Here is a 6840-nt window from a genome sequence, read left to right on the forward strand (position 1 = left end):
GAATAAAAGCCGCAGTTTAATTGAAAAGAATGGAAAGGCATGTGTTATCTCTCTAACCCATGCAGTATTTCTATCATTAATGGGGTAATATATAGAGATGGGGAAAATGTTCCCCGAAATTCGATTCCACTGCGGATTGGCCGTTTCCTTCCAGCCTCGGAATTCCACGGATTAATCTCAAAAAAGCAGATTCGTGTTTCTTTTCTATCATTGAAAGTTCACCCGACGGATTCTTCAAAGCCTGCAATCCGTTGGTGATTGCCGAATCCCTGAAATCTGGCTTTAGTGAGAGTGAAAGAGCAAAAACTTTTATTATTAGAGCTTCAAGTTCTATAAATATCCCCTCAAACCTCCCTCCAAAATGACATAGGGAGTGTAACGCCTGTATGCCCGCAGACCTGGCCAGTCCCCAGTACTGAGGTGGGTAAGGGTATAACACGCACCCACAGCAGTGAGGGCGTGCCCGGAGTGTGGTAATTGCGTTGCCGGGCCTGGTGAGAAAGGGTTAACGTTATACTTGCTGAGTCCGGGGCGCCAGAGGTCGGAAGGTAGTTGTCCAATAGCCAGAGTCCATGGATAGGAGGGAACAGCATAGTAATGTCCAATAGCCAAGGTTCAAGGGCAGGAGAAGGCAGCATAGTCAAAAGTCCAAAGCAGAGTTCAAGTTCAAGTCAAGCGAATCCAAACAAGGGCAGGGACAGGAACCAGAGCTGTAAAAGACAAGGGAGCTGGGCATAGACACTGCACACACAGGAGCTACAGGAAAGCTATGTAGAGCAAGGAAGCAGAGGGCAGACTGGGGTTATAAAGGAGGGAGGACAAATAGCAGGAAGGGGTGGAGCAGGGGTTTGTCTGGGAGCTTGCAGGGATAGGTGTGTGAGAGTAGGGGAGGAGACAGGGAGGTAATCTAGGGTAATGGCCTGTAATCTCCGAGGGGCGGAACCAGTATCAGGGGAGAATTGGTCAATAGAGCGCGTGCGCGCGTGCCCTCTGTAACGCGGTCACGTGCGCGCAATACGCGAGTGCCAGAGCGTGGTGGAAGCATCGCGGAGGAGGTGCTCGGCTGAAGTGTAAGAGAGGGGGAAGGAGCGGAGGTGCGCCGAGGGGTGTGAGTCCCCTGACGGGAGACCAGGGACCGGGAACGCTCGCGCACAGCGGGAGAACCGCGCGAGTGTGCGGACCGTGAATGGGAGTGCGCCGAGCGCGCCGCAAGGGAGCGGGGTAGGGGCCGCAAGGGTAAGGAAAGGGTTAGCCGGAGGGACCGAGGTGACGGGGACACGCTGGGAAGAGCAAGTCCCCCGATCTGTTACAGTGTCCCCCCCTTGAGGATCGGACTCCGGACGATCCTCCCAAGGTTTATGAGGGAACTTCCGACAGAACTGCCTGAGGAGAGTTGGGGCATGGACATGGTGAGAAGGTATCCAAGAGCGTTCCTCCGGACCGTATCCTTTCCAGTGTACGAGGAACTGGAGTTTACCCCAGGACCAACAAGAATCGAGTAAGGATTGAATTTCCAACTCTTGCTGTCCTTGAATAACGACAGGATTAGGCCTACGAGGACGGTCCGGAAATTGAAGGTTCTGGATCACAGGTTTCAGTAGAGATGCATGGAACACCGAAGGGATCTTCATGGTGGAAGGAAGTGCAAGACGGTAAGCGACCGGGTTGATCCTTTCGAGAATCTTGAAAGGACCTAAGAATCTTGCAGCCAATTTCTGAGAAGGGGTCTTGAGTTTAATATTCCTGGAGGACAGCCACAGACTGTCTCCGGGTTTGAACTCTGGGCCCACTTGGCATCGCCGATCCACTTGCGTCTTTTGTCTTAGAACGGAATTTTGCAAGGTTTTTATAATCCTTTTCCAGGAATTTTGAAGGCTTGATATGTGAGAATCTGCTGCGGGAACACCAGAGGGGAGGGAGCAGAGGGGAAGACTGCTGGGGTGGAATCCATAGTTAATGAAAAACGGCGACTCTTGCGTGGATTCGTTTTTTAATGAGTTGATAGCAAACTCAGCCCAGGGTAACAGGTCAACCCAATTGTACTATGATTCAGACACGAAGCATCTAAGATATTTTTCCAGCGTCTGATTCATCCTCTCCGTCTGCCCGTTGGTTTGTGGGTGATAACCCGAGGAGAATAGAAGGGAAATGCCAAGTCTTTGAGAAAAAGCTCGCCAAAACTTAGAGATGAATTGAGTACCTCTGTCAGAAACAATGGAAATTGGCACACCTTGGAAAAAACGTCGGCTAGAGTAGCTGAATTAGTAATTGGCAGCAATAATACACTTAGCAGGAAGAATTGACTCAGAGGATTTGTTAGATTCGTTCTCGGTGGAGAACTGACGAGATAGAGCATCGGCCTTGATATTCTTGGTGCCCGGAATGTAAGAAATAGTATTATTGAACCTTGAAAAGAACAAGGCCCAATGAGCTTGACGGGATCCCAAATGACGAGCCCCCTCGATGTACAATAAGTTTTTGTGGTCGGTGAGGATGGCTACTGGCTCTTTGGTACCTTTGAGGAGATTTCTCCATTCTTGGAGAGCCAATTTGATTGCCAACAGCTCGCGGTTCCCGACATCATAATTTCTCTCGGCCGAAGAAAATTTTCTGGAAAAGAATCCACACGGATAGAGTTTCTCCTGTGGGGAGGATCTCTGAGAAAGCACTGCACTGGCTCCCACATCCAAGGCACCTACTTCGAGAGTGAAAGGAAGGGAAGTATCCAGATGCCAAAGGATAGGGGTGGACACAAAGGCTTTTTTTAGAAAGTCAAAGGCTTTGATGGCTTCAGGGGACCAGACAGTCGGATCAGCACCTTTCTTGGTGAGAGCAGTGATAGGCAGAGCAATAGTGGAGACGTTACGGATGAGCTTCCGATAGTAATTGGCAAAGCCAAGGAAGCACTGCACGGCCTTGAGAGAGTTCAGTAATGGCCATCAAGTACAGTCTTCAATTTCGCGGGGTCCATGATAAAGCCTTTGTCAGAAATTATATAGCCCAAGAAGGCTGTGGAAGATTGATGGAACAAACATTTCTCCATTTTCGCGTAAAGGCGATTAGCACGAAGCCGAGAGAGAACCAATTTGGTATGATGAACGAAGAAGAAGAATTCCGGATGAACCCTTTCTTAAGATTCTCCTGGATGTAGGCTGTCATCTCTTCCATCTCGGGCACAGATAAGGGATTCGATTTAGATTTAGGGAGAATGATTCCAGGAATTAAATCAACGGGAGTTTTATTGAAGACATCTAAGTATTCATGATATACCTTTGGCAAGGCAGAGTGAGAAAACAGAAGGAGGAACCAATTTCTCTGGAGTGTCAGTCCATTGGATCGGCAAAACATTGGTTCAATCAATACGCGGGTTGTGAAGCTGCAGCCACGGCAATCCCAGTATAACCTGGACAGTAGGGGAGTGGAAAACGTCAAGGACAATTACCTCGGTATGACCATTTGCGGTGGTCAATTTAAGTGGCATGGTCTCCCAAATGATGAATGCTGGTTGAAGCGGTCGACCGTCAATGGCCTCGAGGCCGATGGGTGACTTCTTTTTGACTAGAGGAATCTGGTTGTTGCAAGCAAAGGCGTGATCAAGAAAGTTGCCACCAGACCCGGAGTCGATGAAGGCTTTAACCTTGAGTTGGAGCTCAGGAGCCACAAGGGTTATGGGTAGAAATACCTTCTTCGGTAGTTCCTTAGGGAGAGAGGGGCAAGGAAAGATAGTAGTTAAAAATGATCCATTCCACAGCTTCACATTAACTCAGGCTGGTGGATGGAAAATCCAGACCACAGATTACAATGTGTCTAGTTCTCCCTCACCTGCTCTCCTAATCACTAGCACAGGTATTTAGAGCAGAGAGGTTTGCATTTCACTCTTTCTCCTTAGATCTTGGGGGCTGGGGGTGTCGCTGCTCCCCTGCATCCAGTTCGGGTTGGACGGCCCCTTCAATTATCACAGTACTCGAGGATTTGCCTGGACACTTGGGACCGAGTTCCCACCATGAACAGATAAGACAAACACATGTTTACTACCGTATCTAATAGACTGTATGCTTTATCTGGTGACCCTAAATAAGAGGGCATTGTTTTAAACTGGGGAACCAGGTTAGTTGGCCCAGCAGCAGTTAGAGGCTGATTATGATGTGTAGTTAGATCCCTGAAAGGGATATTATTTTGTTTATATAATTTGGGTTCTTGTTACTTGAAATAGCAGCGTGGGAAATACTATAACACTGATATGAGTAAACCACTGAATGTAAATATCTGAGTGCCTCTTGCCTACACATGTTAAAGCTGCAGTCCCTTACTTGGATGAAAATAAAGCAGGCAGAAGCCTGCGTTAAGCGGCATAATACTTTGCATGATCCTGTTTTTGTATAAATAACCCTAGAAGACTGTGTCGGGAAGAACCCAGACAGACGTCAGCGCTACAAAAGAGGGGCGCATATGGTGGAGAATGCGGGTTGACACTAAACGTCTGTGGGTTTGAAAATAAATGCGGGGGTTTAAAATGGCCGCCCAGCTGAAGTAAAGTACAGATGCTATGAGTGAAGTCTGTCCCACTGTGTATATCCAGTTGTGCTTCTAGCATACACAGAGAATGTGTGAAGTGTGGATGCAATAGCACCTTGAACCCAAACAGAAAACCAAAATGTTTTGCTGAAGAAAGTGAAAATTGCATCTAGCAAGTGCTGTATGTAAGTTGCTGAAGTGAGTGAAATTGCAGCTAGCAAATTGTCCCTGCCGGGTTTCTAAAAATTGCCGACGTGAAATGTTTGTTTTGTAATGTACATAATCATGAAAAACAGTGTCCCTTCAGGCCATACGATGATGATGACGACTCGTATGTGGCCCCTGGAGGAGAGCCGTACCCACAGATGAATTTAGTATGCTGGGCCTGTCATGAAGTAGGTCACTTGGAAGATGTGTGCCCCCAAATTTTCAAAGACAAACAGCTGCAAAAGCAAGCAACGCCCTGTGAGTGCAAGCAAGATGTGGAAGCTACCAGTGAGTGTGTGCCCAGTACCACTGATATCTCTGGAGCTAATAAAGCAAAAAGAAAGAAGAAGAAAAAGAAAACTGTTCCTCAAGTCACAGGGGAAGTGACCGAGCCACTTGAACCTGCGCTGTCAGGACATGCATCAGAAAGGCGCCGAGATGTGCTGCAGACCGGAGTGACCGGCAGAATTGTCACGGGAACAGTGGCCAAGGAAAAGGAGGAGCAAAGGGAAGCTGAGTCCTTGATCCAGGGTAAAGAGGCTTGTGTTTCTGCACTCCAAGTTGCCTGCCATGATTATGAAGTCCTGTGGCAGGGATTCAAGAAGGAGCGAGAAGCGAACGCAGAGTTACAGAGGTGTATACTCCCAGCTTTACAAGAGCACGAGGCTTTGAAGAAAACAGAGTCTCTCTACGGAGTGAGCTGGAAGAGGTGACGACTAGTCTGGAAAAGGCCAACACCATAATTGCCACCATGGATGAAAAACAAATTAAGTCTGACAAATCGATTGCTATCCTAAAACAGAAATACGGGAAGGTTCTGCAAGAGGTTCACGCACTCAGCAGAGGTGCAACACTTACGCCTGGAGGGCCACGGGCTGAATACAGAGTTGGGAATATTGAAAGAAACCTATGAGAATGCCCTGAGTAATTTAGAGACTGTAAAGAGAGAGAATGTAATTCTGACACAAAAAAATTCAGACTTGACTGACCAGATCAGTGAAGGTGATAAGAAGCTTCACCAAGCAGGAAAAGTGGAGAAGCAATTGATCCAGGAAAAATTATAAATGCAGGAAGAGCTGCAGAAGCAGATGGCTGAGCGTGAGATACAGTGCGCCGAAAGGGAGGAGATGTCCGTCCGTCAGGTGGTCTGCCTGACATTGCGCTATGAAAGCGAGATGGCCGATATCCACAAGCAGCTGGACCACACGGCAAATGAGGGGGCCCGGCTGCTGCTGGAGCTGGACAAGACCCGGGAGGAGCACCTGCAGCTGCAGGTCAAGAATAGAGAAAATGAAACAAAGTTAAACCTTGCTCTTAAACAGATGACAGACATGGAGTCGCAACTCAACTCCAAAGAAGTTGAATTAGCAGCCGCACTGAGTGGAAAAAGAAATAAAGAAGGACAGCAACAAAGACGCTACCAGGACATGAGAGAAGCTGCTAAAGGGGTTCAGTCGGGCTTTCAATCCTACCTCCTAACCAAGCAAGCTGTACGTTCCTATACACGTAAAGTCAATGCCCTCACTGATGGCAAAGAGGAAGGAGAAAGAATTGACTTTGATTGTGCTGCTGTTATTCCAGAAACAGATAGGCACCCTCCTGAGAATATACTCCCTGATCTGGGATTCAAAATCCAGATCCTCAATTTCATTTACGTTGCCCAGAAGATTATCAAACAAGTGAACACACCCAGGCCAACACAGAAGATGTTTTAGCCAAGTGGACAACTTTCACTTTCAACTTTGCCTAGAGTTCCTGAAAACACAAACTTGTTGACAGATCCTGATGACGTTGTTAATATGGACTACGTTTGTACAGAGGCAACTAGGTCTCCAAAACCCAAAGGCATGGTAATGGCCCCAAAACGGAAATCAAAGATTGAAAAGAAAAAGCAACGAAGGTCAACACGGCGCCTGAATAGTTCCAGATCTTGCCACTCTGGACCACGCTGTGGAGCCAAGGAGAATCCGGTCCGAGTGTCTCATCAGTGGCTGAAAAAACAGTCCAGTCATTTGCAGGATGCAGCGGGCTATTAAATAAAGTCAGAGGATGTAATGGACTGGAAGTCAAGGGGAAAAAAAATGTTGGGGGAACTGACCGATTTTTTTTTTTTTACAC

The sequence above is a fragment of the Ascaphus truei genome, chromosome 1, assembly GCF_040206685.1.
Source record: "Ascaphus truei isolate aAscTru1 chromosome 1, aAscTru1.hap1, whole genome shotgun sequence".
Lineage (NCBI taxonomy): Eukaryota > Metazoa > Chordata > Amphibia > Anura > Ascaphidae > Ascaphus > Ascaphus truei.